The following is a 10,317-nucleotide window of genomic DNA, read 5'->3' on the forward strand; positions in this document are numbered from 1 at the left end:
CCTTAGGGTTAGGTTTAGGGTTAGGGTGCCAGCCCACACTATGGCTTTACCAGCTCCAACCTGTTTTGCTATCCTCATTTTCTTCCTTTCTCCTTTTTTCTCTGCTCTCCAAAACCTGTATTTCCTTGTCATCTGTCAGCCCTCTCTCTTTCTCCTAACATTCAGCAGCTTTAAGAGAAGCCTCTTTTTAATCATCCTAATTCTCTTGCTGATCAGCTTCCCGTCACAGTGTTGGTCATAACAGTAGCTTCTTGTACTTCCATGGACAAGCTTGATTGGATTATGTTGCTTTTATTAATGAATGAATTAATTAAACGAATGCCATTAATTGTTAATTCCATTGCAATCATACGAATAAATGAATGCTACAATTAGTTATGTGTAATAAATCAATTATATAACAGGGAATTATATTTAGGTCGTGTAGCTCGTTGAGAGTATTTTGGATTTTCTCATGTCCAAACTGTCTTTAGTTTCACATTTAAATCCCATGCATGAGTCATGAGAACCCACAGACTGAGGATGCACTATAAATGTGTTGAAACAGGGCTTACAATCATTAACTAGTAATATTAACAGAGCATGACTAATAGACAGGTTCCTGTGAGAGTGTGGCCTTGCTAAGCCAATTGAAAGTTAGACCATGCAGCAGCAGCCACCACCACCAGTGTCCCAGTGGATAAGTGGTGGGGTGGAATGAAAGGCTGTCCACTTAAGTCACTGTACTGTATGTCTTATTCAAGTTGGTATCTTCATTTCCACTTCTATTATCTCTTAAAAATGTGGCTCATGAATGTGTCGGCCATTAACGTTAATCAGACTCCAGATTTCATTTCATTTGTCAGAAAACAATGGTCAAAAAAAGACCTTTTGTTTGTTTTTGTTAATGTATAAGTGGTGAAAATGTATGCCATTAATGCGAGCAGTTTTTCTTTCTGTGTTTTACTGTGTTTGTCTTGCCTTGAGTTCTGTAACGGGGCTGGAGCAGCTGTAGTAGTCCAAGTTAACATCCGCAAATCTGTCTAAGGCAGAGAAAGATGAATGAAGAGTGTGAGATACAGTATGATGGGAAGACAGACAGAGGTTTGTTGTAAAGTTGACTCATGCTTGGCTTATGTTTGTCCTTTCACCAACTAAGCAACTGTGGATAGTGGTAGAGAGTATGAATGTGTACTGAGCGACTATGTACAAGTGTTCCAGTTTGCATAGAGTAGAAGGTTTTCCCCCAGATTGACATGGCTGGACCATTAGCAAGCCTCATTAGGCTGAATGCCAGCATGCAGAAACAGACGACGGAGAGGTCCAAGGTTCAGTTCAGCAGTCTGTACTAATAGCCTGGCATAGAGAGAGAGATGAAAATGAAGCTTAGCTGACTAGTTAAGGCTCAGAAGATACAATTGGGTTTTTAGAATAAGTTTGAAGTTGAGGATTGGAAAATAAAAACAAGTTTGTAGTTTATTATGATAGGAAGTTAGGAATAGAAAATAATGCAGTTTCTCCCTGGCTGAAAATGGGGCTTATCCTGTTGATTGTTGTGATCTAAATATTAAGCACTTTTTTGCTGGTAGTTAAAAAACAGTTTATTTCATCCTCAAGTAGCTAAATTGATCACCAGATGATGTATGTCAGTGTATGTGTGATTGAGCTGGCAGATGACATTAAGTAGAGGATATTACGTTCACATCACTTACCACCTCTGCTAAACATCTTCCTCAGTCTTTACCAGGTGTTGAATGAGACTGAAAATACACGTGGTAATGATTCGGGAGACTAGCTGTTAGAATCCCTTTATTGGCATGCAATGTTTTCTTGGAGCTAAATGTGAAACTCAAGTGGGATGCAATCTAATTTATGAGACACTGAAGACAATACGCTGCATGGCGTCTTGGCTATCAGATCTTCTTTCAGGTTGATCATATGAGAGACTTCATTGCTCTGCCAAAATAATAACTTGCATGAAACAATTCCTTGCTGAGACCAGGAGACATTGTTTGAATTTATAGCCAGTTCATGTTAATACTACTTAGCCTGTCATTGTTGTACATATATGAATTTGTCTTTGGCAAAGCTGGTTCACTTAAGCACTCAATCACATCAAGTCAAGGCTGCACAGATTGTGTTTGTCAGATCTATCAAACCCCGGCGCCATGGGTTGGAGCTAACAAGATAATTACTGGATTGGTAATATCTGGTGGGAAGCAGAATGTTAAAGTTGGTAGTCAAGAGTAGAAGTCACAAGTCAAGTCAAATGAATTCACTGGACCACACAGATGGAATTTATAACAAGTGTCTCTGCAGTCTGCAGAGTTGGCGGCTGCTGGCTCACTTCTCCAAGAAATCCAGCCAGCCTCCGTGGAGAGGAAATGAAGTGCGTGTGTGTTTATAATCAACTGCCAGATGACTTATTTGAGCTGTGAATACACCTCACTGTTGTTAACCTTAGTCACCAACTAAACTGGTTAACATTATAAATGTAGATCAGCACTGTAATTGCTCTAATGGATACAATTTATTAGACTGTGGCAATTAATGCTTGTGCTTCATTATATTAATACAAATTTTGCACATTTAATTTGTTTATATTAAACTCAAAAATATGGATTGTCTTACTAACAAAAGCTGATCAAGTAGAAAAACGAGCTTTAAAGTTAATCTAAGTCAATTTATTTGTCAAGGTGCAGGATATCTCACCTCAGCCATTTGTACCATTTGAAATGGAATAAAGATAATTAAGTTATGCTCTCACTTTTGTTGGTCACAGTTCACAATTTGTATTCTGAAAAGGAAAGCCAAGGCTCTTGTTGTCTCTGTTCTCCTCTTTCATCAGGGCTCTGCTGTGAAACACGTCATTGTTCTCAGTGGGATTATTTCTTTTTAGATAAGGGTATCAACAGAAACTAGTCCCCAATGGAGGAGGTATCACTGAAACCAAATTCCATCTCTCCAGTGCTTTTGGACAGGTTCAGTCTTGAGGAATATGGAGATGATGGTCTGGTATGCACAGTATCTGTTTGCATTATAATGAAAAATATAATCTGGATATTATAGTTGAGGCCATACAGTTTGTCCAGAGAGCCAGTTTCTGTTTCTTGTAGAGCTGAAATTATTAATTGACTATAATTTCAAGTTCTTGAAAGTTGAATGCTAAATTGGTTGATCATAACAATAAGTCATTTTATCAATGCTGACCTGAACCTTTTAAGATCTTGAACAGAATGTGAACCATTTTATTTAAACAAGATTCTCATTCTACCTTTTATCTTGTAGAACAAGTGTGTTTTAATTCATCTGTTTCTCATTAACCACTTGCTGCACATTTCAGTGATACCCTCCAATCCTGCATAGGGCATTTCATGAGGCTAGAGGTGTCACATTAACTGGTTAACTTTTATTAATGTATTATTAAAGTTTCCTTTACAGTTACTGCATTAATTTATTCTTAGATCGTTAAGTTTGACTAATCTTCAAGGTGAAATTATTCTAACTTTACTAACTTAACTAAGTTAAGTAACTACTGTGATTAAGGACAGTAAGGAAAGGACTGGAATGTGATCTGCTTTGTTTAAGCTGATATTGATCCTTCAAAATATAGCCAGATCGTCATCTCTAGTATGTACATCATTATTTTCTTCCTGTCTATCTTTCAGGGTCACCCGAGAGCCTTCAGGCTGTCATCTGCAGTTCACTGACTTCGACAAGACACCGGGATCTCTGCTGTCTATAAGTACATAAGGCAGCACTCCACTTGTTCAGATGTTGTCAAGGTAACAAAGGGTGTTTGTCTGTTTCACTTATTCTTTCAAAAAAGGCCACTGACCACCTTGAAGCAAATGACCTTGTATTACAGAGCTGTTACAGGAGAAATTTTGGTCTGTGTCATTGTTGCCACTTTTGGTGACTGCCAGGATTATGGCGACATGCTTCCCTTTTTACATCCTCAACTTTCAAGAAACAGTATTTCTTGCAGCTTATTTCTTGTGCCCAGTGATGTAATAGTAGTGACCAGTGACCTGGAGGATTTGTTGTAGCCCATTGTCCCTGCGATTGTGTTAGAAATGCAAAACCTCTTAATTTGTGGTATTATTCCTATTGATCACAGTCAACGTAATTGATTTTTTCCCAGCACTAAAAAGCTAATGCCACCTACGTGAGGTATCAGTTCAGGTTATTTCATTTGTACCTGCAGGTAGATTTGCAGTAAAATATAAACAATTGGAGTTGCACTATACAGACACTGGACAGTGGGTGGGTGTAGCAACTCTAATGTAGTAGGTAGGATTAACTTTTATTATAAATATAATGCATAAAACTTTGGTTAATAATATAGTTTGTAAAATGAGGAGTAATCTGCTTTGAGATAAAAAGTGGTGGTGAGTAGGTGGCTCTTATCTATGAGATTGAAACAGCATGTTTTGTTCCAGTAAATGGTTTGCTTCTCTCTCTCTCTGTTTCTTTCCCTCTCTCGCTTCTTTTTCTCTCTCTCACCTCCTCCTCCAGCCAGCAATGCTGCTCTCCTCCCCTCCCACACACACACATACACACGTACTGTAGATACAGACACTACTATATTCACACACAAGTATGAAGGAGAGGGGGAGAAAGACTAGGAATGAGAGATAATGTAGCGAGTGAAAGAAAAACACATCAGAGAACAGACATAGATGCTAATAGAAAGTGGAAGAAAGGAATGTAATGAGAGAGCTGAAACAGAAGGGGAAAAAAGTGTTTGACGTTTTATTCAAATCAACCCGGCTCCAAAAGTAACAGCAGTGATCAATAAATCAGAAGATAATTTACAACTCTGAGAGTCTGTTTTATAAGAAGATGTTACAATCCAAATTTATGATATAAGTTTGAGAGAATTCCAGAAAACACAACACAACACTCTTGTACACAAGACACACTCGACACAGTTAGACTCACTTAAAGAGCACTGCAGTATGAAATCTTCCAATCCCTCGCAGTTGAATAGAAACCAGCGCTGGGCAGTGAGTGTTGGTTCATCTGTTGGTAGGATATGGCAGTGAATGTATTCAGTTGGTTGCAATCTGCACATTCACAGCTAGATCCCACTAAATTCTACACACTGGTCCTTTTTAAAACTTTTTCTAGGATAATATTTTTTTATGCATACAATGGCATCCATTGCATCAAGTGAGCACCGATTCTCTCGTGTTCTATGAACAACTTCTTTCACCAAAGTGTATCACTGATTATATAAGGGTGTATGATTTTTATGTGGATGTACAGTTGCTACATCTCTATTCAGTCTTGTACAATGCAGGTCCATTAAAAATTGTCTGAATGGAAAACTCTCTATAACCAGTGCACTCCATTCCCGTTGTGTTTGTGCTGTTTTTTCAGGTTAGTAAATGCTAGTACTCTTCTTTGAGGACTTGCATCATTATGGATGGTTCCCCGAGTGCTGTCTCTGTCAGCTGTGTTTTTATGAGTGAGATGGAAGGAAGGATGGATGGATGGAAAGAAAAGAGTGAGGGGATAGTTGACTTGATGGACTGACTACTCACTTACTTTCTGTATCCATCTCTCTTTCCCACTTTCAGTCTCAGCATCTCATCTCCTCCCACATGCTCTCACATTGAGTGAGGAATCAATCCTTCTCACTTCCATTATCTCTCCCTATCCATCGCTATCGCTCTCTCTGCCACTTCATTCTGGCCATTCTCTACCAATCCAATACACTTGCTGTAGGCACAAATGAGCGTGTGTCTCTCCAGTCCCACAGCAATCATACCACGTCCTCATTAGGTCTATTCTTGTGGCCCGCCTTATCCTGCTTCATCCCTTTTCCCCCCCTATAATTGGGCAAAAACTCTGCCTACCTGTCAGCAGGAGCCCCGATACAAATGCTGCAATTTATTCCTTACTGCCAGAGGGTTTATTAGCATTGTGTAGGTTTTGACAGTGGCCTCAGAGCAACTATGGGTCATTGCTGCCCAGTGTAAATCTCAGTAAATGGGTGTATCTTGGGGAGTCAGATCTCATTCAAACCACCACCACCCTTGCTATCTTATGAATAATGGCTGCAGTGAAGACAGAAGGAGATAGCTTTGAAAAATAAAATGTGCATAGTTTGTTTTAAGGCTCTCTAGTTCAAAGTAGGTGATTTTTAACTTCATTATTGCTACATTTTTCCATCATGACTAATGCTGAACATATGACAGAGTTGCTTATTTGGGGTGGTTGTACAGATGATCCTGTGCAGGGCTTTTCTCCAGAAGGTTTTGAGAATTTTCTGGATGCATAGGGACACTAAGGATATACATTTATTATACACTAACCCCACCATTTAGTTGTTTATGACTGATTCATGAAATCATTGTAAAAACACAGTTGTATTTCCCTAATGACTGTCAACACTAGAGCTGCACGATATGGTTAAAAACATGTTTTCTTCTGGGTATCTCTGCAGCACTGTGATACTTTATATTATAATGCTGTTGTGTCACACATTTTAACTATCAAAAAATTGCAGCTTCTGCGATTTGGATATTACACTTGGCCATATTTCCATTTTGATAATATTTTGATTAATTGTGTGACACTATTATTTGCTCTCGCCTTTTTAAAATACATTTTTATACAACCTTTATTTTGACAGAAAATCTGATTGAGACATGGGGTCTTATTTTCATGTTTGAAGTGAGGGCTATTAGTTGTGTAGTATCACTGTTGCATTGTTTGGAGATACACCTAATGTGGTGTGTACAGATGTTCTACATCATTTTGTATTTCAGTAATCAATGAATGTTGAGCACAAAAGAAGACCTTCAACCTTTTGGTTTCATTTGTGCTATTATTAGAGCTTGTGAAATGTGTATAGGATCCTTTTTTTATCTTAAACTGTTAAACCTTCATGTAAAGCTAACTAAACACACTGAGGAAGTGAGTTATGCAAACATGAGCAGGTAACTGTCTACAGTTACAGCAACCATCAGGAATAAAAACAAACGGTGGCATGGAAATGTTGGCAGCAGCACAAACGGACATCCCAAAACCTTGATTTAACAATCTCTATGGAGGCTCTGTACTTAAGCTTCTTCTTGCACTAGTATAATTTGCTAATAGTGTCAGCTGCAGGTAGTCCTATAAAACCAGGAGTAGTGTTAACACACCCTAACACTTAAGTAGATAATGTGTTGTTTCTTGAGCTATTGCAGAATAAGTCTGTAAGTGGTTTTGTATTTTCTTGAAAATCACCCAGCCTTTAGTCTTGAGTGTGACTGGCTCACGCATTCTCTGTCTGACCTGTCACTTCCTCAGGGGAAGCAGGAAGTGGCTCAGATGTGTTTCCTGTTGGAATGTGAGACTGCTTCCTTAGCTGAAGCAAAGACTGGCACTGCCCTGTGTTTGAAGGCAACAGCATATATTCACTGCACATTACAGCCACCTCTAAGTTTTAACTTTATATCCATAACTTATTGCAAAGTACAAACAGCCACTTTAACTTTAGTTTAACTTCCCTCTTCTGATTGAAAAATGCATCCATTTGCAGTCATATCTTGTAACAAATTTTGGTCAAAAGGTGTTTTTCTTTTTAATGTGATGTTTGATGACAAAACTGCTCATTACAGCCAACATCTGGTAAGGAGGAGGACAGAAATGGTGACGTCATCTGACAAAATCAACATAAATACAGGTTAATGACAACAGCTGTGTGATCAGTCTATATCTACATTTAAAATGAGGGATCAGAGAAAAATAGAGAGGACAGAAAGTGTAACTTTGCTGCCATGCAACCAACTGTGACTAGACAGGCAACAGACGAGGTCAGTTACTCTGCAGGTTTTCAGCCCTTTAAACCTGTTTAATCCCCACCTGCTCTCTGTGATCACCTCTGATCACATGTACCCGGCTGAATTCACAATATTGTTGTCCTTTACATATGATTCTATTTCTGTTCAGACAAAGGAACACCTGTGCTGTGTGATCAGTTATATTGTCCTTTAAAATGACAGATTGCTGAAAAAGTTAAAGATTAATGAAAGATCAGCAGCCCCCAACTCACTGGAGAGGCTTGCATTATTGTTTTGCAAAAGCAAAACACAGTATTGTATTTTTTTTCAGTTGGTATTTTTAAGATTCATCCACTTTTCTCAAAACAGCTTGAGAAAAGCTCAGTCTTTGGGTGAGAAATGCTTGGTAGTATGGTCAGAGAGCTGAAATGGAGAGAAAAAGATTTGAGCACTTCTAATTTTAACCGTCTTAATGTGGATGCACTGTTAACATTGAGAACACAGGTGGGAATCTGTAGAATTTCTTTGTGGCTTCATTCACATTTCCCTTCCTTATTTGTCATGTTTTATTTCTCTACTGAGTGGAGTATCTGTCCGTCTATCCAGCTCTGTCTTCTTGCATAGAGTGAGCTGCTCTCAGTTCTCATTCCTACTCCTCTCCTTACTGCAGTGCTCTTTCTGTTGCCCACGCAGAGCTGCGCCATTTTGGAAATCTGCAGCTCTTTTCTCATAGCTGTAGTCCATTGCTTTTCTCCCTGTGACTAAATAAGTTACCTGTGCTGTGAGGCAATAGGTAACAGTACATCCTTATTTACTCTGTGGACTTTCATATGACTGAAAATATACCCTGTGTTACCAGTTATAAAAAAGAACTTTGCAGTACAGAATTGAAACCGAGCTAGTGAGACCATGCTGAGATGAACTTGCTGCTGGGAAACGTGTAATTATCGTCTATATTTCTGTTCTCCATGCCTTTCTTTCTTCATTTCTGAACTTTTGTGTACCAGTATTTTGTGATGCATCAAATGGGTCATATAATTTGAGTACGACAAAGTTCCTGCTTCCCGTTACCAGAATTTAATTTACTCTTTAGTTTTGATGACAGGGCTGGGGTTTGGTTTGCCCTCTCACTTTCTGTATTCCTCGATCCAGTTGTGTTTGCTTCTGGTTTTCCTCTCTTCCAAAACGTTCCTTCCTTAAACTCTCTACACTTTAATTAATTTAATTTCTCATCTTACCCTGTGTATCTCTTCTCCATCCTCTCTCTCTCAACACACTCTCTTCATTCCCTTTCTTTAGCTCTCTACAGTACATCAGCCCCCCAGCCACCATGCTAATTACACCGCAGTTCTTTTTCTCTATTATTCACCACTCTGTTAATTCTGTCACCCTCACTGCTGTGTCTGCTTTTGCTACATCGCCAGCATTTTGTTGGGGTCTGCAGTGGTTGTTGAAATGAGGAGGGGGCGTGTACTGGTGCCCAGTTCAACAACAAATGGCTGTTTAGCGTCATCTGATTGGCACAGATTAGAGGGCTCTTGGTGGTGGTGCGGAGGTGGCTCTTGCAGAGGACCAGGTGGCTCCATTGCTGCTGTCTGAGTGCAGCTGACGGAGCCATTTGCCTCGAATGTGTTTTACTATTTTTATGACATGTTGCTCTATTAACTGTGATTAAATGGATTAAGACAGAAAATGGGTTAGAGTGCTCATATGAAGCCATATTTCACCGGATTATTGTTTTTATTTTTAACACTGCCACCTCACTGCAGAGGTCAGTCCAGCTATCAAACAGATACAAAAGCACTGACAAGAAGGGGTGGGAGAAGTAATCACTTTTTAAACACCTTGCAATTCTCTGTTGAATAGTTTAGCATTGATGCACAAAACGTCTTAATTGTAATTCAGAGAATCCCCCGGGGCTATTTGTATGTCAGCTGACATCTTAATAGCTCACCCCTTGCCTCTGTCTGGCTGGCTACTTATATATACCTTGGCGAGGGCACATTTTGTGGAAGAATTTCTGAGCTTGCATGATGAAAATGATGTTAAGCTGTGCTAGAAATTCTGCTTCTGATCTTGTTGGTTTTAATTTAGTCAAATTGAATTAACTAACTTGACAGGTACACTGTGTACACTGCCCAAAATGCTCAACTCTTTTTTTTTTTTTCTTTCAGTATCTGGTATCTTTTTGCTAGTCTCACACACACACACACAGACAAAAGAAAACAGAACAGGGCACCATATCTGATTTTCAGATTACTATTTAACACATCCCACACAAAGGGTCAGACTTTATTTCAAATGGCTACACTACACACCACACAATGGCTGGTTCACATAGCTATTGATTGAAGTTTCGAATATCACCCGGGTAAACTGGGCAAGGTCAAAAACCATTTAACACACAAACATCCACTCGAGGCATCGACAGCTATCGAATCCAATACTTCTCTTGAATGAGTGAGCATAGAAATGTATTGCTTTGACTTCAAGTGTAGGGAAAAAAAGAATTTTTGAATCTATTCGCTAGGCATGTGAAATCTAACCTTTCTTTAAGCTG

At 39.0% G+C, this 10,317-nt stretch overlaps 1 long non-coding RNA gene across 1 annotated transcript in view; it reads left to right on the top strand.

Moving 5' to 3' along the window:
• The window catches only part of LOC118340881, a 40,888-nt gene that overhangs the window by 21,351 nt on the left and 9,220 nt on the right, over positions 1-10,317 (top strand). Inside the window, exon 2 of the long non-coding RNA XR_004797393.1 lies at positions 3,648-3,764. This is a non-coding gene — a long non-coding RNA (uncharacterized LOC118340881). The remainder of the gene's footprint in view (positions 1-3,647; positions 3,765-10,317) is intronic.

The sequence above is a fragment of the Morone saxatilis genome, unplaced genomic scaffold, assembly GCF_004916995.1.
Source record: "Morone saxatilis isolate NCDOM2014 unplaced genomic scaffold, NCSU_SB_2.0 Contig7, whole genome shotgun sequence".
Classification (NCBI taxonomy): domain Eukaryota; kingdom Metazoa; phylum Chordata; class Actinopteri; family Moronidae; genus Morone; species Morone saxatilis.